This window comes from Bos indicus x Bos taurus, chromosome 21, assembly GCF_003369695.1.
Source record: "Bos indicus x Bos taurus breed Angus x Brahman F1 hybrid chromosome 21, Bos_hybrid_MaternalHap_v2.0, whole genome shotgun sequence".
NCBI lineage: Eukaryota > Metazoa > Chordata > Mammalia > Artiodactyla > Bovidae > Bos > Bos indicus x Bos taurus.
Window position 1 is genome coordinate 49,301,117 of NC_040096.1, and position 26,833 is coordinate 49,327,949.

The 26,833-nt window shown below is 38.2% G+C and overlaps 1 long non-coding RNA gene across 2 annotated transcripts in view; it reads left to right on the forward strand.

The window, feature by feature from the left end:
• LOC113879632 overlaps positions 1-21,507 on the forward strand; it is a 77,981-nt gene extending 56,474 nt beyond the window's left edge. The window contains exons 8-9 of one of the 2 annotated variants that reach the window (XR_003507399.1): positions 18,017-18,308; positions 21,469-21,507. This is a non-coding gene — a long non-coding RNA (uncharacterized LOC113879632). Of the gene's footprint in view, positions 1-18,016; positions 20,324-21,468 lie in introns of those variants that run through there. The other variant, XR_003507398.1, reaches the window with a different exon arrangement.
• The last annotated feature ends 5,326 nt before the right edge of the window (positions 21,508-26,833 follow it).

Below are 26,833 nucleotides of genomic sequence, written 5' to 3' on the forward strand. Positions count from 1 at the left end.
GCATCTTTTCATGTGCCTGTTGGCCATCTGTATGTTTTCTTGGGAGAAGTGTCTATGTAGTTCTTCTTGCCCAGTTTTTGATTGGGTTCTTTGTTTTTTTGGGTGGAGTTGCATGAGCTGTTTGTGTATTTTGGAAATTAGGCCCTTGTTGGTTGCATCATTTGCAGATATTTTCTTCTAGTCCACAGGTTGCCTTTTCATTTTGTTTATGGTTTCCTTGGGTCACCTTTGCTGTAAAAAGCTTGTAAGTTTAATTAGGTCCCATGTGTTCATTTTTGCTTTTATTTCTATTGCCTTGGGACACTGACCTAAGAAAACTGGTATAATTTGTGTCAGAGAGTATTTTACCTACATTGTCTTCTAGGAGTTTTATGGAGTCCTATTTTAATTTGTGTTTAAGCCATGTTAAGTTTATCTTTATATATGACATGAGGATGTGTTTTAACCTCATTGATTTATATGTGGCTGTGCAACCCTCCCACTTGCTGAAGAGATCTTTTTTTTTTTTTTTTTTCCATTGTGTATTCTGTTGGCTTTTAATCAATTTGAAGCCCACTCAGATTATAATAATTAGGATCATTTAGGGTACATTTAGTGTGTCGGGGGAGAGAATAATTGTGGACAAACAAAATATCTACTATATAGACACCTAAAAATTATTTTAAAATATTTGTAATTTTATCTTGAAATTCATTGAGTTGTAGAAAAATGTTCATATTTTGGTTTTGCTTTAAAAAGGAAATTAATGTGGTAAATTCCCTGATAGCTTAGTTGGTAAAGAATCCGCCTGCAATGCAGGAGGCCCCGGTTTGATTCCTGGGTTGGGAAGATCCCCTGGAGAAGGGCTAGGCTACCCACTCCAGTATTCTTGGACTTCCCTTGTGGCTCAGCTGGTAAAGAATCCGCCTGCAATGTGGGAGACCTGGGTTTGATCCCTGAGTTGGGAAGATCCCTTGGAGAAGGGAAAGGCTACCCTCTCCAGTATTCTGGCCTGGAGAATTCCATGGACTCTATAGTCCATGGGGTCGCAAAGAGTCGGACACGACTGAGCAACTTTCACTTCACTTTCACTTTTCACATGCATGTTTATGCATGCCAAATAAATATAAACATTTGCTACTCACACATGCACTGTATTACACAGATGTTCTTCATTAGTTCTTTTGTCAGCTCCAGCTCAAAGACTTATTTATCTATCCTTAGGAGCTTTAGCACACAGAAGATGTTTTAGACAACAGAAGAGAAACAGAAGCACAGTTTATCATTTTTATAAGTTAACTGCAGTATTGATATGTAATTAACTCTAATGAATTAAACAGTCATAAAGAAATCATTAAGTTAATTTTTAAACTTAGAGCATTGTCACAGTTAACTCACTGCTGATGGCTATGTGTATTTCAAAGCATTACTGCTGTCTATGCGTATATCTAGCCTCTGCTGTTATTGGCTAAGGCTGAGGACTTGAACTTTGTGTAAAGTTAGAAGTTAATGTTCTTATCTTAGTCACTGGACTTGGGCTGTTTCTTAAAACTCTAAGAACTGGCTTGGTTACTATTAGTTCTCCCTTCTGAAAACAGCATTTTCATGTGACCTAGTAGACGAATTCAACTTTTCCTACTGATAAACTAAAGATTTAGAGCAGCAGTTCTCAAAGCAATTCTCTTCTTCAGGGAGTCTGCAAGGTTAAAACTGTTTCCTTAATGATAAATTTTTTATTTTATTTTTATTCTTTATTGAAAAACTCAGACTTTTCTTTCTTCCTTTCATGTCCAGAGGTTACAGAACAAGATAGCATAGTTGCTCTGATATTAACATGGGGTGTTTATTATGATTTTAAAAGATTTCCTAAATAAGTAAATACCTATTTAAATATTTTCTCTGTTTTAATTTCTTATAAGGTAATAAACCATTGATTGAACTCACATAAAAACTTTTTGGGGCTGTCTATAATCTTTAAAGGTAAAGGGATCCTGAGACCAAAAAGTTGAGTACTATTATTGGGTTAGCATAAAGTAAGCAGCTGTTTGAGGATATTAGTGTTCTTATTCTAAATGTTCTCCTTGGGTATTTAGACATTATATTCTGGATTCTATATAGTTGCCAGAAGGCTCTACTGCATTAGCATGGTAATAAAATGCTGTTCAAGATTTCTTTCATTGTTTCTACTAAAACATGATCCTTGTGACACATATTTACAACTGACATAACTTGCCATTCATTATGGAATAATTGATTTGCCACCTTGAGGCTTTAGATAATTGTGGATTCTCCACTGCAGATTCCAATGCATCTTATAACAAATAACTATGGGTCATTATAGACAATTGATAAAAAATACCCTTTCAACTCTTAAAATTACTACAGATCTTTTCCGAAAACATTTATCTTGGCTTATTTGGATTTTGATACTTTGTATCTATATATTATCTATCTTTTAAAGTTAATAGTTACATTTTCCTTACTTAGGGAATCTGCAACTAAGATTCTTCAAAACATGCTGGTGAAAGTAATTTTAGTTAGGTTTAGGTAACAAAAATAGCAACATATAAAACTTCTTTAATGTGTATAGCCTCAAGGTTTAAAAATTTTTTAAATTTCCAGTGTTTCCAATATTTACACCAATATGAAGTTTTTCAGTAATGCTATTGTTTATCTTAAAAAGCAATTTAGAATAATTGTATAAATGTGGAAATTCATGTATGAGTTTATTTGTATTATAAAATATTAACAACATATTAATAATATTTATTGAACTAGGTTGTATGCTTCAAGTATGCTTGAAGAAAAATATGAAGTATTATATGAATCCTCTTTTTATTTATTCATTTTTATTTATTATTTTTTATACTTTTTATTTATTTTTATTATGAATCCTTCTTTATTTGACTGCATCAGGATTTCTTTATTTCTTTATTAAGCTGCTGGTCACGGGATCTTCATTGCATCATGCTGGATCTTTTGCTGTGACACACGGATTCTCTAGTTGTGGCCCATGTGCTTAGTAGTTGCTGCACTTGTGCTCTCTAATTGTGGCGCACGGGCTCCAGAGAGTGTGGGTGCATGGACTTAATGTTCTATTACATGTGGGATCTTAGTTCCCTGATCAGGGATCAAACCCATGTCCCCTGCATTGCCAGGCAGATTCTTAATCACTGGACTACCATACCAGAGAAGTCCCATGAATCCTCTTTTGAGATAAGCAGTATAGATGAGAGAAAAGGGATACTTTGGGGAAGATTATTGCAAGTTTTCAAGAGTTCAATTATTCATTTGCATTATCATGGGAAAAAATATAGTGAAACTTATATTTAAGAATTACTTCCAAGTATAATACCATTTTGGTATGTTGGAAGATGTGGCAAAAGCCATTTAGTATTCTAAAAATTAATCTGATTATATGAAGTAAAACTTTAGTTAACTACCATGATAAGGTATTCTTTTGGCTTATAGATGATAGAAAATGATTGCCATTGAAAAGATAATAGTTTTCAGGAGGAAGTATGCCACGCCATGCAGGGCCAGATGGGGAAGCAGAGGGACTGTAGGTCAGGATGCAGGAGTGAGGGGAAAGCATGGACCAGAGCCTTTATTGTGGTTTTGGTGGGAAGGATTGAGAAAGGCAGAGTAAGTACTAGAACAAGTTTAGGATTGGATAGTTTGAGTTACTTCTGCAGCCTCTAAAATATAAGGGTGGTTCCTAGTTGTCTGGTATCCTGCCCTGGTGTGATTTAGGCCCTGGGAGATAGTGTATCAGACTTCAGGAGACTCATAAAAGGAGATGTCAAAATATCATAAAATACACATAGTAAAAAACATGATTAATATACTGACATGCCCTGTGTTTATCTTTTTTTTAAATTTTATTTTATTTTTAAACTTTACAAAATTGTGTTAGTTTTGCCAAATATCAAAATGAATCTGCCACAGGTATACATGTGTTCCCCATCCTGAGCCGTCCTCTCTCCCCATACCATCCCTCTGGGTCGACCCAGTGCACTAGCCCCAAGCATCCAGTATCATGCATCGAACCTGGACTGGCAACTCGTTTCATGCATGATATTATACATGTTTCAATGCCCTTCTCCCAAATATTCCCACCCTCTCCCCTCCAACAGAGTCCATAAGACTGTTCTATACATCAGTGTCTCTTTTGCTGTCTCGTACACAGGGTTATTGTTACCATCTTTGTGAATTCCATATATATGTGTTAGTATACTGTATCGGTGTTTTTCCTTCTGGCTTACTTCACTCTGTATAATAGGCTCCAGTTTCATCCACCTCATTAGAACTGATTCAAATGTATTCTTTTTAATGGCTGAGTAATCTCCATTGTGTATATGTACCACCGCTTTCTTATCCATTCATCTGCTGATGGACATCTAGGTTGCTTCCATGTCCTGGCTATTATAAACAGTGCTGCGATGAACATTGGGGTACACGTTTCTCTTTCCCTTCTGGTTTCCTCAGTGTGTATGTCCAGCAGTGGGATTGCAGGATCATAAGGCAGTTCTATTTCCAGTTTTTTAAGGAATCTCCACACTGTTCTCCATAGTGGCTGTACTAGTTTGCATTCCCACCAACAGTGTAAGAGGGTTCCCTTTTCTCCACACCCTCTCCAGCATTTATTGCTTGTAGACTTTTGGATCAGAGCCATTCTGACTGGTGTGAAATGGTACCTCATAGCATTTCTCTGATAATGAGTGATGTTGAGCATCTTTTCATGTGTTTGTTAGCCATCTGTATGTCTTCTTTGGAGAAATGTCTATTTAGTTCTTTGGCCCATTTTTTGATTGGGTCATTTATCTTTCTGGAGTTGAGCTGTAGGAGTTGCTTGTATACTTTTGAGATTAGTTGTTTGTCAGTTGCTTCATTTGCTATTATTTTCTCCCATTCTGAAGGCTGCCTTTTCACCTTGCTAATAGTTTCCTTTGATGTGCAGCTTTTAAGGTTAATTAGGTCCCATTTGTTTATTTTTGCTTTTATTTCCAATATTCTGGGAGGTGGGTCATAGAGGATCCTGCTGTGATGTATGTCAGAGAGTGTTTTGCCTATGTTCTCCTCTAGGAGTTTTATAGTTTCTGGTCTTACATTTAGATCTTTAATCCATTTTGAGTTTATTTTTGTGTATGGTGTTAGAAAGTGTTATAGTTTCATTCTTTCACAAGTGGTTGACCAGATTTCCCAGCACCACTTGTTAAAGAGATTGTCTTTAATCCATTGTATATTCTTGCCTCCTTTGTCAAAGATAAGGTGTCCATATGTGCGTGGATTTATCTCTGGGCTTTCTATTTTGTTCCATTGATCTATATTTCTGTCTTTGTGCCAGTACCATACTGTCTTGATGACTGCGGCTTTGTTGTAGAGCCTGAAGTCAGGTAGGTTGATTCCTCTAGTTCCATTCTTCTTTCTCAAGATAGCTTTGGCTATTCGAGGTTTTTTGTATTTCCATACAAATTGTGAAATTATTTGTTCTAGCTCTGTGAAGAATACCGTTGGTAGCTTGATAGGGATTGCATTGAATCTATAAATTGCTTTGGGTAGTATACTCATTTTCACTGTATTGATTCTTCCAATCCATGAACATGGTATATTTCTCCATCTATTAGTGTCCTCTTTGATTTCTTTCACCAGTGTTTTATAGTTTTCTATATATAGGTCTTTAGTTTCTTTAGGTAAATATATTCCTAAGTATTTTATTCTTCCCATTGCAATGGTGAATGGAATTGTTTCCTTAATTTCTGTTTCTGTTTTCTCATTATTAGTGTATAGGAATGCAAGGGATTTCTGTGTGTTGATTTTATATCCTGGAACTTTACTATAGTCATTGATTAGTTCTAGTAATTTTCTGGTGGAGTCTTTAGGGTTTTCTATGTAGAGGATCATGTCATCTGCAAATAGTGAGAGTTTTACTTCTTCTTTTCCAATTTGGATTCCTTTTATTTCTTTTTCTGCTCTGATTGCTGTGGCCAAAACTTCCAAAACTATGTTGAATAGGAATGGTGAAAGTGGGCACCCTTGTCTTGTTCCTGACTTTAGAGGAAATGCTTTCAATTTTTCACCATTGAGGATAATGTTTGCTGTGGGTTTGTCATATATAGCTTTTATTATGTTGAGGTATGTTCCTTCTATTCCTGCTTTCTGGAGAGTTCTTATCATAAATGGATGTTGAATTTTGTCAAAGGCTTTCTCTGCATCTATTGAGATAATCATATGGTTTTTGTTTTTCAATTTGTTAATGTGGTGTATTACATTGATTGATTTGCAGATATTGAAAAATCCTTGCATCCCTGGGATAAAGCCCACTTGGTCATGGTGTATGATCTTTTTAATGTGTTGTTGGATTCTGATTGCTAGAATTTTGTTAAGGATTCTTGCATCTATGTTCATCAGTGATATTGGCCTGTAGTTTTCTTTTTTTGTGGGATCTTTGTCGGGTTTTGGTATTAGGGTAATGGTGGCCTCATAGAATGAGTTTGGAAGTTTACCTTCCTCTGCAATTTTCTGGAAGAGCTTGAGCAGGATAGGTGTTAGCTCTTCTCTAAATTTTTGGTAGAATTCAGCTGTGAAGCCGTCTGGACCTGGGCTTTTGTTTGCTGGAAGATTTTTGATTACAGTTTCAATTTCCGTGCTTGTGATGGGCCTGTTAAGATTTTCTATTTCTTCCTGGTCCAGTTTTGGAAAGTTGTACTTTTCTAAGAATCTGTCCATTTCTTCCACGTTGTCAATTTTATTGGCATATAATTGCTGATAGTAGTCTCTTATGATCCTTTGTATTTCCGTGTTGTCTGTTGTGATCTCTCCATTTTCATTTCTAATTTTATTGATTTGATTTTTCTCCCTTTGTTTCTTGATGAGTCTGGCTAATGGTTTGTCAATTTTATTTATCCTTTCAAAGAATGAGCTTTTCGCTTTGTTGATTTTTGCTATGGTCTCTTTTGTTTCTTTTGCATTTATTTCTGCTCTAATTTTTAAGATTTCTTCCCTTTTACTAACCCTGGGGTTCTTCATTTCTTCCTTTTCTAGTTGCTTTAGGTGTAGAGTTAGGTTATTTATTTGACTTTTTTCTTGTTTCTTGAGGTATGCCTGTATTGCTATGAACTTTCCCCTTAGGACTGCTTTTACAGTGTCCCACAGGTTTTGGGTTGTTGTGTTTTCATTTTCATTCGTTTCTATGCAAATTTTGATTTCTTTTTTGATTTCTTCTGTGATTTGTTGGTTATTCAGCAGCATGTTGTTCAGCCTCCATATGTTGGAATTTTCAATAGTTTTTCTCCTGTAATTGAGGTCTAATCTTACTGCATTGTGGTCAGAAAAGATGCTTGGAATGATTTCTATTTTTTTGAATTTACCAAGGCTAGATTTATGGCCCAGGATGTGATCTATCCTGGAGAAGGTTCCATGTGTGCTTGAGAAAAAGGTGAAATTCATTGTTTTGGGATGAAATGTCCTATAGATATCAATTAGGTCTAACTGGTCTATTGTATCGTTTAAAGTTGTGTTTCCTTGTTAATTTTCCGTTTAGTTGATCTATCCATAGGTGTGAGTGGGATATTAAAGTCTCCCACTATTATTGTGTTATTGTTAATTTCTCCTTTCATACTTATTAGCATTTGTCTTACATATTGCAGTGCTCCCGTGTTGGGTGCATATATATTTATAATTGTTATATCTTCTTCTTGGATTGATCCTTTGATCATTATGTAGTGACCATCTTTGTCTCTTTTCACAGCCTTTGTTTTAAAGTCTATTTTATCTGATATGAGTATTGCTACTCCTGCTTTCTTTTGGTCCCTGTTTGCATGGAAAATCTATTTCCAGCCCTTCACTTTCAGTCTGTATGTGTCCCCTGTTTTGAGGTGGGTCTCTTGTAGACAACATATGTAGGGGTCTTGTTTTTGTATCCATTCAGCCAGTCTTTGTCTTTTGGTTGGGGCATTCAACCCATTTACGTTTAAGGTAATTACTGATAAGTATGATCCCGTTGCCATTTACTTTATTGTTTGGGGTTCGAATTTATACACCATTTTTGTGTTTCCTGTCTAGAGAATATCCTTTAGTATTTGTTGGAGAGCTGGTTTGGTGGTGCTGAATTCTCTCAGCTTTTGCTTGTCTGAAAAGCTTTTGGTTTCTCCTTCATACTTGAATGAGATCCTTTCTGGGTACAATAATCTGGGCTGTAGGTTATTTTCTTTCATCATTTTAAGTATGTCTTGCCATTCCCTCCTGCCTTGAAGAGTTTATATTGAAAGATCAGCTGTAATCCTTATGGGAATTCCCTTGTGTGTTATTTGTTGTTTTTCCCTTGCTGCTTTTAATATTTGTTCTTTGTGTTTGATCTTTGTTAATTTGAGTAATATGTGTCTTGGGGTGTTTCGCCTTGGGTTTATCCTTGTTTGGGACTCTCTGGGTTTCTTGGACTTGGGTGATTATTTCCTTCCCCAGTTTAGGGAAGTTTTCAACTATTATCTCCTCAAGTATTTTCTCATGGTCTTTCTTTTTGTCTTCTTCTTCTGGGACCCCTATGATTCGAATGTTGTAGCGTTTAATATTGTCCTGAGGGTCTCTGAGATTGTCCTCATTTCTTTTAATTCGTTTTTCTTTTATCCTCTCTGATTCATTTATTTTTACCATTCTATCTTCTAATTCACTAATCCTATCTTCTGCCTCTGTTATTCTACTATTTGTTGCCTCCAAAGTGTTTTTAATTTCATTTATTGCATTATTCATTATATATTGACTCTTTTTTATTTCTTCTAGGTCCTTGTTAAACCTTTCTTGCATCTTCTCAATCCTTGTCTCCAGGCTATTTATCTGTGATTCCATTTTGATTTCAAGATTTTGGATCAATTTCACTATCATTATTTGGAATTCTTTATCAGGTAGATTCCCTATCTCTTCCTCTTTTGTTTGGTTTGGTGGGCATTTATCCTGTTCCTTTATCTGCTGGGTATTCCTCTGTCTCTTCATCTTGTTTAAATTGCTGCTTTTGGGGTGTCCTTTCTGTATTCTGGCAGTTTGTGGAGTTCTCTTTATTGTGGCATTTCCTCACTGTGTGTGGGTTTGTACAGCTGGCTTGTCAAGGTTTCCTGGTTAGGGAAGCTTGTGTCGGTGTTCTTGTGGGTGGAGCTGTATTTTTTCTCTCTGGAGTGCAATGAAGTGTCCAGTAATGAGTTATGAGATGTCTATGGTTTTGGGGTGACTTTGGGCAGCCTGTATCTTGAAGCTCAGGGCTGTGTTCCTTTGTTGCTGGAGAATTTGCTTGGTATGTCTTGCCCTGGAACTTGTTGGCCCTTGTGTGGTGCTTGGTTTCAGTGTTGGTATGGAGGCATTTGATGAGCTCCTGTCAATTAATGTTCCTTGGAGTCAGGAGTTCCCTGGAGTCAGGGTTTGGACTTAAGCCTCCTGCTTCCAGTTATTGGTTTTATTTTTACAGTAGTTTCAAAACTTCTCCTTATATACAGCACCATTGATAAAACATCTATGTTAAAGATGAAAAGTTTCTCTACTGTGAGGGTCACCCAGAGAGGTTCACAGCGTTACATGGAGAAGAGAAGAGGGAGGAGGGAGTTAGAGGTGACCCAAATGAGATGACGTGGAATCAATAGTGGAGAGGGTGGGCTAGCAAGTAATCACTTCCTTATGTGCACCCCACAACTGGACCGCTCAGAGATGTTCACGGAGTTATACAGAGAAGAGAAGAAGGAGGAAGGAGACAGAGGTGGCCAGAAGGATAAAAGGGGGGAATGAAAAGGAGGGAGACAGATCTAGCCAGTAATCAGTTCCCTAAGTGTTCTCCACCGTCTGGAACACACAGAAATTCACAGAGTTGGGTAGAGTAGAGAGGGGTTAGGGAGGAGACACAGGCGAGCTGGTGGAGAAAAAGGAGAGTCCAAAGGGAGAGAGAGCAGTCAAGGTAGTAATCTCGCTCCCTAGTGAAAAATGGGTCCTGAAGATTGGGTTCTTAAAGGTACAAAATTGGTAACAAATACATAAAAGCAAAAATTAAAAATCTAGAGTAGAGTTTGGAATTTCAAAAATACAATGTTAAAGAAAAGAAGAAGGAAAACAAAGAGAGAAAAAATGAATAAACAAAAACAAACAAGGTCACAAAAATAATAAAGAAAATATAGGTACAAAATTGATAACTAATACCAAAAAGCAAAAGTTAAAAATCTAGAGTAGAGTTTGGAATTTCAAAAATACAGTGTTAAAAAAAAAGAAGAAGAAAAAGAAAGAGAAAAAACAAACAAACAAAAACAAACAATGTCACAAAAATTATAAAGAAGATACAGGTACAAAATTGATATCAAATACCAAAAAGCATAAATTAAAAATCTAGAGTAGAATTTGGAATTTCAGATATACAATGTTATATAAAAGAAGAAGAAAAAAAAAGAAGAGAAAGAAACAGAGGGAAAAAAAAGTCACAGAAATTATAAAAAAAACTATAGGTACAAAATTGATAACAATACCAAAAAGCTAAAATTAAAAATCTAGAGTAGAGTTTGGAATTTCAAAAATGCAATGTTAAAGAAAAGAAGAAAAAAAAAACAAGGTCAAAAAATTATAAAAATACATATATATGAAGTTTGCTGAAGAAAAAAAAATAGGGTCTTTTTTTTTTTTTGCAAAGTAATAGGTTATAAAAGTGAAAATTAAAGGAATAATAGGGGACTTAAATTTTTTTAAAAAATTAAAAAAAGAATGATCATAAAAATAGTAAAAATATATCTAGGACTTTCTCTAGTTTTGTTGTGAGTATTGTGGGTTCAGTTCATTTTTGGCTAGTTCCTTGGTCCGACTTATATTTCTCAAGATGTATAGGCCCCTTCCTATGTAGTCGGTAGTAATCACAGGGTTTTAATCTATTGCCTGTACCTTCCAAGGCGGTTCCCTCTGTTATAGCTTCTTCTGTTTGCTGGTCTCTTCAGTGTCTGGTTTCCGCCCTGACACAGAGGGGATGGTGGTGGAGGACACTTTTTTTTTTTTTTAGGCTCACTTGTTCAGTCACGCTGTGGGGAGGGAGGGAGGGATGCTGCAAACAAATAACACTGGTGTGTGCTTGTAGTGCCTGAGCCACACTGGGTCTGCCCCCACTCACGGCACGTGTAGCCTCCCTGCCCACACTGCTCAGGCTCTAGGTTGTTCTGCCGGGAACCATCCGTGGCCGGCCCTGGGCTGCCTGCACCTCCCAGGTCCAAGCCGCTCAGGTTCAGGCACTTGGGTAGTCCTCAGAGGTGCAGACTCGGTTGGGCCTGCGTTTTGTGCCTTTCCCAGGTCTGAGCAGCTCAGGTGATGAGGTGTTTGGCAAGCGCGGTTGCTGCAACTTATCGCCTCCCCGCTGCTCGGTACAACCAGCGCACCTTCTCAGGCAGATGTTGACCGTCCAGACCCCAAGAAGTTCTAGTTAGCAAAGAAGCCTGCTTACAGTTTTATAGATAATGTCTCTCTGGGGCTGTGATTGCCCCTTTCTGGCTCTGGCTGCCTGTCACCAGAGGAGGAAGGTCTGCAGCCGGCTATTTCTGTTCAGTCCTTTGTTCCATGCGCGGGCCTGGCGGTGTCTTAGGTTAGGGGTGGCTGTTCGTGTGGTAGATATCCCACAGTCTGGTATGCTAGCCCAAATTATTTCGCTCAGATAGCGCTCAGGGCATTCAGGCCAGATTCTTACTCTCAGCCATGCAGCCCGCGCCACGCCTCCCTGCCCAGCCCCCGCTTGCTAATGGCGTGTGCAGGCGTCTGCGCTGCTTCTCCGCTGGGGGAGTTACCGTAGGGCTTGCAATCTGCAAGTTTTAGTTGTTTATTTATTTTTTCTCCCTGTTATGTTGCCCTCTGTGCTTCCAAAGCTCGGCACAGATTCGGCAGTGAGAAGGTTTCCTGGTGTTTGGAAACTTCTCTCTTTTTAAGACTCCCTTCCCGGGACTGAACTCCGTCCCTGCCTCTTTTGTCTCTTTTTTTGTCTTTTATATTTTTTCCTACCTCCTTTCGAAGACTTGGGTTGCTTTTCTGGGTGCCTGATGTCCTCTGCCGGCATTCAGAAGTTGTTTTGTGGAATTTACTCAGCTTTTAAATGCTCTTTTGATGAATTTGTGGGGGAGAAAGTGTTCTCCCCGTCCTAGTCCTCCGCCATCTTGGCTCCTCCCCGCTTTGTGTTTATCTTTAAATGCCTGTGTCCCTTCACAGAATACAAGTTCCATGAGGTAGCTCTTTGTCTACTTTATTCTCTGTAGCAGTCCCAGCACTTAAAATGTTGCTTGCAAATGACAATTATTTGTTGAGTGAAGGAGAAGTCCAGTGAACCATAGGCCTACTTTTCTTTTTATGCCTCCATTCTTTTTGTCATCTAAGGTTAAGGTCTCTCAGTCCTTGTTCCCTGCAACTCCGTCCGCACTATATCAGTTGCTGAGTCTGTTAGGTCTACTGCTTTAATATCTCTGGTATCTCTTCTTTGATTCAGATTACCAATGCATACTTCAGGCCCTCATTAACTCTTGCCTGGATTATGAATGCAAGTGCATGCTCTGTATTTTATACCTTTTACTTACCTTGTTTTAAAGTTTATACAATATTGTTAAATTCCATATTTATTTTTGACCCTCACAGCAATCTTATGAGGTCATTTCGGTTAATTCCATTTATAGAAATAAAGTCTGAGATCCAGGAAAACAAGTAATTTCCTTGAGATTAGCATAGGTGGCTGAGCCAGAACCTGATTCACTTTCACTAGTCTTCTTTCCCTAGCCCCTTTTCCTATTATACCTTGCTCAATTGATTTCTCAGTCTTACCACTCCTTTGCTTTACACTTCTTGTGGGTTTTCACGGCCTATAGACAAGTCCAACCTTCTTAGCCTGACTTTTACTATTTTGTTTCCAATCGATTACAAACCCCAGCCAAAGTCATCTTTGTACAATAAATTGGACACATGATACTTTATCAATTGAAATGTTCATCTTGGCACATTAGATCATTCAAGGCCAGTTTTCTCCATGAGCTATTTTCATCACTTTCACCCTCTTCCCACCCTAGCTGTATGGAAATTTCTCCTTTTTCTGAACTCTAACCTTTTACCTATAACTCTCTTGTTATATATATAACTTAGAGAGGCAGTCTTATAACTATTTATGTTCATTTTATCTTTCTGTAGGTCTGTACCTTATTGCTTGTAGGTCCTGTACAGCAGAAGTCAGCACTGAAAAGATTTTGTTTTCTATGGCTTACTCCTCCACCTTCCAACATCAGCAACTAGCACATTGCTTTGTATATTTGTACCTGACAAGTATGCACTGAAGAAACTATTAATCTTTTGGGTGAATTGGGACATATTCACTGAGAATACAATATGCTAAAATTAGCTCAAGCATTCACTGAGGATAAGTGGATTAATGAATTACCATAAAGCACTTAGGTTTTATTTGAGAACCCTCTGAGATCTCAATATATCCCTATATATTTGCATTTTAAACAATCCTTAATGAATTAAATTCTTTTTATACTCTCATTTGAGTTTTTGAGTTAGTAGGCTTACATTCTATGTTAAACACCACTTGAAGTGGTGAATAACTAGTGAATATTAAAGCCCAGCCCTTAGTAGACAAAAGATAACTTGAGAGTAAAAAAATCACAACAGACTTGTATGTTTTAAGGTCTCCATGATGAACCACATAAATTATGTTCTAATATTTGTTTTATCTTTTTACTTTCTGTGAATATTTCTGTGTCCTATAAAATGCCACTGCTGCTGCGAAGTCGCTTCAGTCATGTCCGACTCTGTGTGACCCCATAGACGACAGCCCACCAGGCTCCCCCATCCCTGGGATTCTCCAGGCAAGAACACTGGAGTGGGTTGCCATTTCCTTCTCCAATGCATGAAAGTGAAAAGTGAAAGTGAAGTTGCTCAGTCATGTCCGCCTCTTAGCGACCCCATGGACGGCAGCCTACCAGGCTCCTCCATCCATGGGATTTTCCAGGCAAGACTACTGGAGTGGGGTACCATCGCCTTCTCCAATAAAATGCCACAATCCATATCAATTTGGAAAATAACTTACTATACAAGTTTAAAAAGGGGTATTATTTTGAGAGATATTAAACAATTTTCAGTATTAGACAAGTTCTGTAATGTAGACAAGGTTGACATTTATTACCTGTCTCCTGTCAGTTCAGTTCAGTTGCTCAGTTGTGTCCCACTCTTTGCAACCCCCTGGACTGCAGCACACCAGACTTCCCTGTCCATCACCAACTCCTAGAGTTTACTCAAACTCATGTCCATCGAGTTGGTGATGCCCTCCAACTATCTCATCCTCTGTCATCCCCTTCTCCTCCCACCTTCAGTCTTTCCCAGCATTAGGGTCTTTTCCAGTGAGTCACTTCTTCACATCAGGTGGCCAAAGTATTGGAGTTTAAGCTTCAGCATCAGTCCATCCAATGATTATTCAGGACTGATTTCCTTAGGTCTTTTCCAATATCACAGTTCAAAAGCATCAATTCTTTGGCACTCAGCTTTCTTTATAGTCCAACTCTCACATCCATACATGACTATTAGAAAAACCATAGCCTTGACTAGATGGACCTTTGTTGGCAAGTAATGTCTCCTGTAGCTGCTGTAACAAATAATGACAAACTTTGTGGCTTAACACATCAGAAATGTTATTCTCTTACAGTTCTGGAGGCTGGAAGTACAGGCTGTTTGTCACCGCACTGAAATCAACATGTTGGCAGGGTTACATGCCCTTTGGACACTTTAGGGGAAAATGCATTTCTTGTCTCTGTAGCTTCAGGTGGTTATCAACATTCCTTGGCGTCTGGCCACTTCATTCCATTCTTTAAGGTCAGCATCTTTATATCTCTGCTCTGTCTCTATATTGCTTTTTCTTCTGTGTGTCGTTAAGTCTTTTTATAAGGATACATATAATTACATTTAAAGCCCACCTAGATAATCGATGATCTTTCCATCTCAAGGTCCTTAACTTTATCACATCTGTGAAGACCTTTTTTTCTTGTAAGGTAACATTTACAAGTTCCTGGGATTACAACCTGATATATTTGGGGGACCATTATCAGCCAATCATAGTAACTGAACACAACTTTCTAAAGGAAAATACAGAGAAGACTGATTTTTTTTTGACAATGACAATCAGCACTTTCATTTGGAAACTTCCTAGTGAAGCTCAAATTTTGTCCTTTGAAAAATTAACAAGTTAAGGGGATATTCAAGTGTAATAGGCTTCTATAATGCTTTCAAATCATTTAACATGCTGGGATAATGATCTCAGTTCAGAAACTGGTTCTAGGAAATAGTAACATGGTAACATGCTATTCCCTTTCTTATTGGTTGTAGAAATTACAGTCCAACCAGCAGATCATCAATACTGCAGAACATAAGAGCAGTGCAAATTAATTTTTAAGTAAACTTTTATTGAAGTATAACATACATAGAGAAAACTTAAAATCATAAATGTACATACAACTCGATGAATTTTCACAAAATGAGCAAGCCCATGTCAACAGCACCCAGATAGGGATACAGTATTACCAGCACCCCAAGAGGAGTGCCTTGTGCTCCGTCCTAGCCATTACACCCAGCTCTGACTTCTATTGCTATAGAGAAGTTTCACCTGTTTCTTGAAGCTTATGTAAGTAGAATCCATGTAGTATATACTCTTTTGTGTCCAGCTTCTTTTGTTCATCATTTTGTGAATTTACCAATGTTTTTGCAAGTAGCAGTAGTTCTTTCATTTTTGTTAGTGTGTAATTTATATTTTATAAATAGACCACAATTTACCTATTTAATAGTAGGTGACATTTGTGTTGTTTCCATTTGGGGGCTATTACAAATAGTGCTTTTGTGAACATTCTTGTTAATTTTGTTTTATAAAACATTTATTGAACATATAGTTTGTGCTAGGAATTGTGTTTGGTACTAATAATATAGATACAAATAATAGAGATTCTCTACTGAAAATGTCCTTGAGTGGGGAAAATAATAAGTGAGATGAAAATGAAAAATGCAGTTATCATGTTGTAAGGTAAAGAAATGAACTCTTTGTGAGGGGGATGAGGAAGTCTCTGCTAAAGGAGGCAACATTTGAACTGGATCTTCAAAAATAAGTAGGAATTTGATGAATGTATTCTATATATAGAGAAAAAAAATGTGTGAATAGACAGAGTGTTGAAGAGCAGATGTATTCATAAAACGACTAGAGGTTTGCTATAGGAATGAGCAGTGTGCAAGAAGGTGAGAGAGAGAATGATCAGGGAGGAGACAAGAGTGGATGGATATGAAGCTAGAACATTTTAGAAAGAGGGGACTGCATGTGTAAAATTCAGTAATTATAAAGAGACAGCATATTTATCAAACTGTGAGAAATTCAGCATGGCTAGAAGATGGACTGTGTTTGCATGGGAGAAGTAAGAACAGAGGAGTGATGAGGAACAAATGGAGATAAGGATTAGATTTGGGTTGGACTTATCTCTAAGGAAATTGGGGAGAGGGAGAGTTTAAACAGGGAGTGGCATAATCACATTTGATTTTTAGGAAAATGATCCTTAGAAGCCTGGAGGGTAGATTAGTAGGTGGAAGGTTGGTATTTGGAAATCAGTTAAAAGAAATGAGGCTTAGCTATGGTGTGGCAGTGGTGATAGGAGATAGTCGGATGTGGAACTAGTCTGATTGTACACAGGAAGACTTGCTGACCAGGAATGATAGGCAGATATGACAGACAACTCTAAAATTTATAGTTTGAGAGACTGAGTGAATAGTTATGCTATCAGCCGATATAGGAAATATAAGAAGGAGAAGGTATGGTGGCAGCAAATAATAAAATTTGGACTTATTATGTTTGAGATGCTGGTTAGTTAAGTAGTTGGAGGTATGTAGGAAGAATTAAAACCGTGTGTAGAATTCAAAAGAGAGGTCAGGGATATAAATATATATTTGATACTCATCAGTGTTTAGACTATCATTGAAGCCACAGGAATGGGTGAAATCATCCAGGAAGAGTATAAAGAAAGAAGAGAGTAGGTCCACAGAATCAACACAAAGTAACTTGATCACTTAAGAGAAGAATAGGAAAGTGAGTCTGTGAATGTGAGATTTTTCCATCCCCTATCTGTGATTTCTAATTTTTTTTTTACTGTAACATTATTCTTGTGTAATATAAAACAATAACACTGAAATAGTACATAAAAGCAAATGATGAAAAGTCTCTCTCCCTGCTTAGTCCATCCCTCAAAAACAATATATGTTTCATTGTATATTTTAGTTGTTAAAAGTCTATATCTAAGTTTGAATAGTATGCTTGTTCCTCTGATGTTTGATCTACCTACTTTAGATCATGATGTGTGCTAATCAAAAGTCTAAGATGACCGCCAAGACTCCCTCACTGGGGGCTTACCTGGCAGTCAAGTGGCTGGGATTCTGCGTTTTGACTTCAGGGGGCATGGGTTTGATCTCTGGGTTAGGGAACTAAGACCCTGCATGCTGCGTGGCCAAAAAAAAACAAAAAGGAAAGAAAATTAAAAAACTATTTCTTGAACTGAATAAAAATGAAAATACAAAATATCAACTTAGAAACTTAAAAAAATTTCCTCCTCATGGTGTGCATGCCCTGTATATAATCTTCTCCCTTTGAGGGCTGTTGGAGACCTGTGAATATTATCAGCTATAACTAACAATTGGGCTTCCCTGGTGGCTCAGACAGTAAAAATCCGTCTGCAATGTGGAGACCTGGGTTTGATACCTGGTTTGGGAAGATCCCGTGGAGAAGGGAATGGCTATTCACTCCAATATTCTTGCCTGGAGGATCCGCATGGACAGAGGAGCCTGGCAGGCTACAGTCCATGGGTCGCAAAGAGTCGGACACGACTGAATGACTAAGCACAGCACGTGACTCTAACAATTAGTTTATTAATCAATTGACTTTTAGTTAATACATTGGATATTATCTTGGGTGGACCTGACCTGTTCAGATGAGCCCTTAATAGAGGGACTAGGTCTTTTCAAAACTGGATCTTTTCTCCAGGCTTGAGGAAGGAAGCTGCTGTATTTTGAGAAAAGAGAATCGTATGGCTAGGACCTGACGGTGACCTCTAGGAGTGGAAAGCGATTCCTTGCTGACGGCAGCAGGAAATCAAGGACATCAGTCATACGGTTGCAAGATGATAACTTCAGCAATTACAGAGTTCTGAAGAGAACTACAAACCTCATATGTGACTACAACTGTGACTTACACCCATATTTCTATATTTCAACTTGGTGAGATCCTGAACAGAGCATCTGGCTAACCCAGACTCTGACCCACAGAAAACTGAGAGGTAATAAATGTGTTTTGTTTTAAGCTGATAAACATATAATAACTTATCATGCAGAATTAGAAAACTAATCCAACTCTTAACTGCAAATAGAAAGAGATATAATTTATTTACTTTATCTCTACCTCATTATTTAAATGTTAGATTAATTTTTAATTTTTCAACTGCTTAATTTTGTTTAATTCCTTTTGCTCCCATTTTTGTTCTGTTTAAACTTTAGCTAGTGTCTTGATTTCCATTAATGTGAAAGAAGGAACCTGGATTTAGTCTGGGGCAGTTTGAAATGATGAAAATATTATGTAATAAAAACACACTGCACCTGTTCAGGGTGAATTATTATTAGATGAAAGTCCCTAAGCAATGTGAGATACTTGAAATAGGGTGGATGCACTTGCAAGTTGACAAAACTCAGCTGGACCTTTTAGGAAGGCTCTGCCCTGCTTATGAAACCATCCCCTGAGATGCCCAGGAAAGACAAGTAAAAGCTGCCAGGAAAAGGCTAAGGGAAATTAAGTATAGGAGCTCCATCTTGGCAGCTAAGGGATAATTTAAGTTTATCTGATAGAGACTTAGTGAAGTATAATTTAATGCTGGGAAGATAAGCAACAATGCCATCTAATTGGGAACCCCCAGCATCATTGGATTTTCTGATGCTCTTCAATCTGCTTGAATTCTTTGCTGTTAAAGAAGTTACATTTTACGGAGTTCTTTGTAAGTGTGGTAATAATGTCCTACAACACTATCTGCTTTGTATTTCAAGTCATGACCATGAAAAGTCTCTTCTATAACCAAAATTGTGTTCTCAGGGCTTGGTTTAGATTGATTCTCAAAGTTAAAAAACCCATAAATAGTGTTTATGATGACATCAAAGTGCCACTGTTTTTGAATTATGTGTAGAAGACTTTTTTTTTTTTTTGGTGGGAGGATCTCAAGAAGTCTCTGGAATTGATGGAAAGTATAGAGAAGGAGGTTCAGAAACATGGTGCTATCACTACCATAAAGGTATGGTAGATTTAAATCCTAGGATAGGGAATCTGATAGTTTCCACTTCCAGAATCTGAACTCTCAGAGGGACTCTTCAGGGACCTCTTTGACTTTCATCAAGAATTAAGGGCAGGGAACCTGGATCACAACTGCACCAATACTGTGCCCTATGATAGAGCCAAACGGAGTAATTGTTCAGAAGCATACCTGGATGCCAGGCAGGGGGAAAAAGGTGCTGAGGATTGTAGGTTGTCTAGCATTTACAGCCTGAGGGCAATCTGTGTCCTTTTCAGGGGCTACAATAGGCTAAACTGAAAAGGTTATGGGGGAAAGCAGGGATGTCATTAAACCTAAATTAGGCTGAAAAAAACCAATGTTCCCATTCACTAAGCTAGGACAAAAAAAGTACCTCTAAATCTGGAAATTGATACCTTTCTGCTTTAAATTATCTCCAAATAGTGAAGGGAAATGAGAGAAGATTTCCAAGTGTTTTTGCTTGCCTGCAAAGCTTTCCTCCAATTTGTCTGATTAATTTCAGATTCTGTGTCTACAATATTATTAAAATATGATTTCAACTTGTGCCTACTGTAATGTTTTTATGTTATTTTCTATCTCCAAATAAATAGACTATGGGAAACATTCTGTTTTATTCCTGATTGCTCTCTGACCAGAAACCAGGCAGAGGGCAGATTGCCCTAATTATTTGCTATTATATTGTTCTCCCTAACTTTCTTGTGCTTCTCTGCTTTAGGGTTTGCAAAAAGTGCTACTTAAATTGCAAAGTCCTTTTCTTCAAGTTACAGCATGTTCAGAAAACTTATTTTCTGAATTTCTTAGAGCATGCTTTTTTCAGACCAGTTCTTCCGTGGGACAATTAAAGCTGAGAATTGGTAATTATCTTGATACTTCAGGAGGAAAACCCTCTTGTCTCAAAGTGGATTACTTGGCTGTAATTTGAATAGCTGTATTTGTTCTTCTCTTCACTTAGCCTTTCAGGGCTTTTATAGTGAGTTCTTTTTTTAAAAGATTTTTTTTTTTTTTTTTAATGTGGACCATTTTTTAAAAGTCTTTATTTAATTTGTTACAATATTGCTTCTATTATTTATGCTCTGTTTTTTTTTTTTTTTCTTCTTGGCCACAAGCATGGGGAATCTTAGCTCTCTGACCAGGGACCAAACCCATACCCCTGCATTACAAGAGGAGTCTTAACCATTGGATTGCCAGGGAATTCCCTACATAAGGTTCTTTTGAAGGAAGGTAGATGCTGAAGAAGGCAGCTTCTTTTCAGAGATTGTGAACGTCTAGTCATGATATAGTTGTGCTGTATGATCTGAAAAATGATTAGGGATAATGTGATCGAGTTTTCTACCATCACTTTAAAATGTAATTATGTAGTCAACTGCCACTGGAGAAAAGAAAATATTGTCAAATTAGATTTTTCTTCTCATTACAAAATGAAAACATCTTCCAATTGCTTGAGAAAAAGAAAGCCTGTACGATTCCTTTAGGCACATGTAAGTCTAAAGTTGGAAGCCTAAGGAGTTTCATCTTACTGTGCTCATTTAAAAATAAGTAAAAGCTTAGTAAAGTTATATCTGACTACATATTAACATTCTAGGTCTTTCTGCTTTATAAATCAATTTGAAGTGCCTGCATAGAAATTGTTTCAGTGAGTTAAAAGAGAAAGTTCTCTTAGGGGTAAAACAAGAGAATCCATTCCATCTTTAGTGTATCTCTTTTGGTCAAGAAAGACTGAGCCCGACGAGATAAAAACGAGTCCCTTGGGCAGTCTTTATACAAGCCAGAAAATTGGATGCAAAGTCCACTTTGTAGTTCCATGCTGAGGGAAGAGCCCTGGCATGGAGTTTGCTCCTGGATACTCTACTATGCAGGACAGGGTGAGGGACAAGAACCGGTGTGCCAGACACTATACTTTTCTACCCCTTTCACTGGGGCCTCTTCTTGGCTTTACAGTGGCCTGGGTGCTATAGCTCCTCAGCTGGTCTCTAGAGTTTTCACAAAGGTATTCTGATTCATATATTGCTATTTATTCAGTGTCTCTGTGAAGGAAAGAACGTCTGTAGCTACATAGTCCACCATCTTTCCAGAAACATTTTAAAGGAAAAACATTTTTAGGGTACAGTATCTGTTGTCAGTAAATAATGGTCTCTTATTCTAGTCTAGGCTTCCCTTGTGGCTCAGCTGGTAAAGAATCTGCCTGCAATGCGGGAGACCTGCATTCGATCCCTGGATTGGGAAGACTCCTTGAAGAAGGGAAAGGCTACCCATGTTAGTATTCTGGCCTGGAGAATTCCAATGGACTTTACAGTCCATGGGGTTGCAAAGAGTTGGACATGACTGAGCAACTTTCACTTTCATTCTAGTTTACTATGAAATGAAACATTCTGAAATTATTTTCACGTTCAGTTTATCCTGAACTACTCTTTTGCTATATCAATTTATCTAGGGAAAGACAGTCTCATTTGTGAGTTTTTTAAGTTCAAGTTAACTATTGGTTTGCATAATCCCGTCTAGTCAAGGCTATGGTTTTTCCTGTGGTCATGTATGGATGTGAGAATTGGACTGTGAAGAAGGCTGAGCACCGAAGAACTGATGCTTTTGAACTGTGGTGTTGGAGAAGACTCTTGAGAGTCCCTTGGACTGCAAGGAGATCCAACCAGTCCATTCTGAAGGAGATCAGCCCTGGGATTTCTTTGGAGGGAATTATGCTGAAGCTGAAACTCCAGTACTTTGGCCACCTCATGTGAAGAGTTGACTCATTGGAAAAGACTCTGATGCTGGGAGGGATTGGGGGAGGGAGGAGAAGGGGACGACAGAGGATGAGATGGCTGGATGGCATCACTGACTCGATGGATGTGAGTCTGAGTGAACTCCGGGAGTTGGTGATGGACAGGGAGGCCTGGCGTGCTGTAATTCATGGGGTTGCAAAGAGTCGGACACGACTGAGCGACTGAACTGAACTGAACCTCATATTTTTTGTATGCTTAAGTTAAAAAAATAAAATAGATTATTTTTGTTAAGGATAGTAGGCTACTGACTAGGTTTGCTCTGTGTTTGTGTGTGTGTGTGTGTGTGTGTGTGTGTATTAGTGGTGTGTGTGTGTATCAAGGAAACCAAGGGAAGAGCTTGGGTATTTCCTCTAGACTTATAAGAAGTAGGATGCCTGACTTTCAGAATAGTGGGAAATAGAATGTCTGTGTTAGCTGGAATTCATTATGGATGCATTAAAGTCAGGAAAGAGGTCAATTTATATGGAATGACCATTTCGCATTAGTAAACTACAAAGTTATTGATTGCTACTGATTCCAAGGGTAGTTGTGTGATTATGCTAATAAATTTGTATCTACTGCTTACCTTAAGGTAATTTACCGTTTGAATTGTGTCATTTTCAAAAAGATACATTGGAGTCCTAACCTCTAGTACCTCTGACTGTGACCTTATTTGGAAATAGGCTGTTTATAGAGGTAATCAAATTAAAACAAAGTCATTAGGGTGGCTCCTAACCCAGCGTGACTGGTATCTTCATATAAAGTGGAAATTTGGACACAGAGATAGACATATACGCAGGGAGAATGCCGTAGGAAAATTAAAGCAGAGATTGAGATGATATCTCTTCAAGCAAAGAAACACCAAAGATTGTCCGCCAACCACCAGAAACGAGAGAGGCATGAGATAGATTCTTTAAAGTTTTCAGAAGAAAGCAACTATGCCAACACCAAATCTTAGACTTCTGGCTTCCAGAATCATGAGACAATAAATTGCCATTGTTTGAAACCATTTTTGTGGTATTTTGCTAAAGCAACCCCAAGAAACAATACAATAACCTCTTATATTGCAGAATTTTTTTCTAAACTCTTTACAAATGATTATCAAAGATATTCAATATCTGCTACTGTAAACACATCCTGGGGTACATAGGTTTGTGTTGTTGCCTGTCAACGTGTGGTTGAGCCACACACTCCATTTTGAGGGCTCCATGTAAGACCTGTCCCCTGCTCTTCCTGTGTGACTCAGCTTTAGCCTCCTCACAAGAAATGTGCCCAAGCCAGATAAATTTCCTAACAGCTTTTACCATTGTCTTCATCTGATACAAAAACTGGAAGAATGCCTTTGCTGACACAGATAGTTGATGGTCTTCAGACCCCTGGGTCTCACTGGTTCTCATCTCTCATAGGTGTGGAGGTGCTTCTCACTATGTAGTCAGATTCTGGTTTTAGCCTTGGCCCCTGAAAGTCTTGTGCCCATTTAGGCATCACAGAGTACAACTTCAAATACCTCTCCATCACCATCTGCCCAATCCTGCCTGTAGGTAAGTTACCTGCAATAAACTTCCTAATTGCACTTTATAGAGTTTCCTGCTTTGTTTTTTCATTTCAAAGCTCCTGAGTTTGGAGGCTAGTAATCAGATATCAGAAAAAGCAAGAGACTTCCAGAAAAACATCTATTTCTGCTTTATTGACTATGCCAAAGCCTTTGACTGTGTGGATCACAATAAACTGTGGAAAATTCTGAAAGAGATGGGAATACCAGACCACCTGACCTGCCTCTTGAGAAACCTGTATACAGGTCAGGAAGCAACAGTTAGAACTGGACATGGAATAACAGACTGGTTCCAAATAGGAAAAGGAGTACGTCAAGGCTGTATACTGTCACCCTGCTTATTTAACTTATATGCAGAGTACATCACGAGAAACGTTGGGCTGGAAGAAGCACAAGCTGGAATCAAGATTGCTGGGAGAAGTATCAATAACCTCAGATATGCAAATGACACCACCCTTATGGCAGAAAGTGAAGAGGAACTAAAGAGCCTCTTGAGGAAAGTGAAAAGTTGGCTTAAAGCTCAACATTCAGAAAATGAAGATCATGGCATCTGGTCCCATCACTTCATGGAAAATAGATGGGGAAACAGTGGAACAGTGTCAGACTTTATTTTTCTGGGCTCCAAAATCACTACAGATGGTGACTGCAGCCATGAAATTAAAAGACGCTTGCTTCTTAGAAGGAAAGTTATGACCAACCTAGATAGCATATTAAAAAGCAGAGACAATACTTTGCCAACAAATGTCTGTCTAGTCAAGGCTATGGTTTTTCCAGTGGTCATGTATGGATGTGAGAGTTGGATTACAAAGAAAGCTGAGTGCCGAAGAATTGATGCTTTTGAACTATGTTGTTGGAGAAGACTCTTGAGAGTCCCTTGAACTGCAAGGAGATCCAACCAGTCCATCTTAAAGGAGATCAGTCCTGGGTGTTCATTGGAGGGACTGATGTTGAACCTGAAACTCCAATACTTTGGCCACCTGATGTGGAGAGCTGACTCATTGGAAAAGACCCTGATGCTGGGAAAGATTGAGGGCAGGAGGAGAAGGGGATGACAGAGGATGAGATGGTTGGATGGCATCACTGTCACAATGGACATGGGTTTGGGTGGACTCCGGGAGTTGGTGATGGACAGGGAGGCCTGGTGTGTTGTGGTTCATGGGGTTGCAAAGAATCGGACATGACTGAGCGACTGAACTGAACTGAATCGGATATCTCCACCTACCAACACAATGCTGGAGAATCATCTTTTCAACCTAAAATTTCTCTATTCTTACCTCATTCGGATGTTCATTGTGTTGACATGCACTATACAAGGTTATTTTGTGATTTGGGTGACAGTATTTGGCAGAATGAATTAATGATTGTATGAAATCTTTTAGAGTCGCCATCATCTTTGCTTTTCCCTAAAGACATGTTTGGGTAGGATTCACCTCACAATTGTGTCAAGGACAGTTTTGGAAGGTAATTGATTATGGTCAAATAAGAAATACTAGCAATTTCAACATGTCTGGTTCTATTGAAAGTTGTTTTTTCTCTCTTAAAAGGGTTTTACTGGTCAAATCAGACTTTTTCCTTCAGGTATTATTTTGTCATGTGAATCATTATCACTTTAACTCACTCAACTTTGGGTTAAATCAAATTTGCTGAGCAAGATAATACAGTTATTTGTGTGCACAACAGTAAGGGAAAGAAGAATGAATGACTTGTAACAGATGCTGTGCTTACAAATGTCAAAGTTTTCAATGAGCTCCTGACTTTAAAATGTCATACCATCTTACAGTTACACTTTTTAAACTCAGTAATAAATACACGATATGTGCTATACTTCCTACTCTAAATGCATTGGTTTCCCAGTTTTCTATGTCACAAAATGGCTTTACCATCTGCCGCTGTTTGATAGCATTCCTTCGAACCCAGGCTTTTCTTCTTTTCTGATGTGTTTGTTAACTTTCAGGTATTGTTACCACTGAGTCCTCACACTGGGGAGTTGTTTTATAGTATCAGGCCAATAGTGATATGAGTGATTGGTTTGGAGCAAATTTTAATGTCAGAAATAAATTTGGAGAAGAATTATGTGAACCCTAAGATCATTGGTGAAATTCAGGTCAGCATGATTTAATAAGAAAATTAAACTATATTCCTTCTCTGCATGTCAATTAGATCAAACCTTGGTTGTTTTGTTTTAAAATTTCTATACTCCTATTTATATTTGTGTTCTTGATTTTTCCTGAACTGAGAAAATATTATAATCTCTTACTGTGATTGTAGATTTATTTTTCACATTTCTATCAGATTTTATGTATTTTAAGCCTATGTTTAAAATTTCATATTTCAAATTCATATTCATATATCACATTTACCATATAGTTTACCATATGAAACACCTAACTACATGTGCATGTGTGCTAAGTCGTTTCACTCATGTCCGACTCTTTGTGACCCTATGGACTGTAGCCCGCCAGGCTCTTCTGTCCATGGGATTCTGCAAGCAAGAATACTGGAGTGGGTTGCCATTTCCTCCTCCAGGGGATCTTCCCAAGGTCCAGGGATCAAATCTGCATCTCTTATGTCTCCTGCATTGGCAGGTGGGTTCTTTACCTCTCAGTTCAGTTCAGTTCAGTTGCTCAGTCCTGTCCGATTCTTTGTGACCCCATGAATCACAGCATGCCAGGCCTCCCTGTCCATCACCATCTCCCCGAGTTCACTCAAACTCATGTCCATCGAGTCGGTGATGCCATCCAGCCATCTCATCCTCTGTCATCCCCTCTTCCTCCTGCCCCCAATCCCTCCCAGCATCAGAATCTTTTCCAATGAGTCAACTCTTCACATGAGGTGGCCAAAGTACTGGAGTTTCAGCTTCAGCATCATTCCTTCCAAAGAACACCAGGGCTGATACCCTTTAGAATGGACTGGTTGGATCTCCTTGCAGTCCAAGGGATTTTCAAGAGTCTTCTCCAACACCACAGTTCAAAAGCATCAATTCTTTAGCGCTCAGCTTTCTTCACAGTCCAACACTCACATCCATACATGACCACTGGAAAAACCATAGCCTTGACTAGACAGACCTTTATTGGCAAAGTAATGTCTCTGCTTTTCAATGCTATCTAGGTTGGTCATCATAATTTTTCTTCCAAGGAGTAAGCATCTTTTAATTTCATGGCTGCAAGTCACCATCTGCACTGATTTTTTTTTTTACCTCTAGA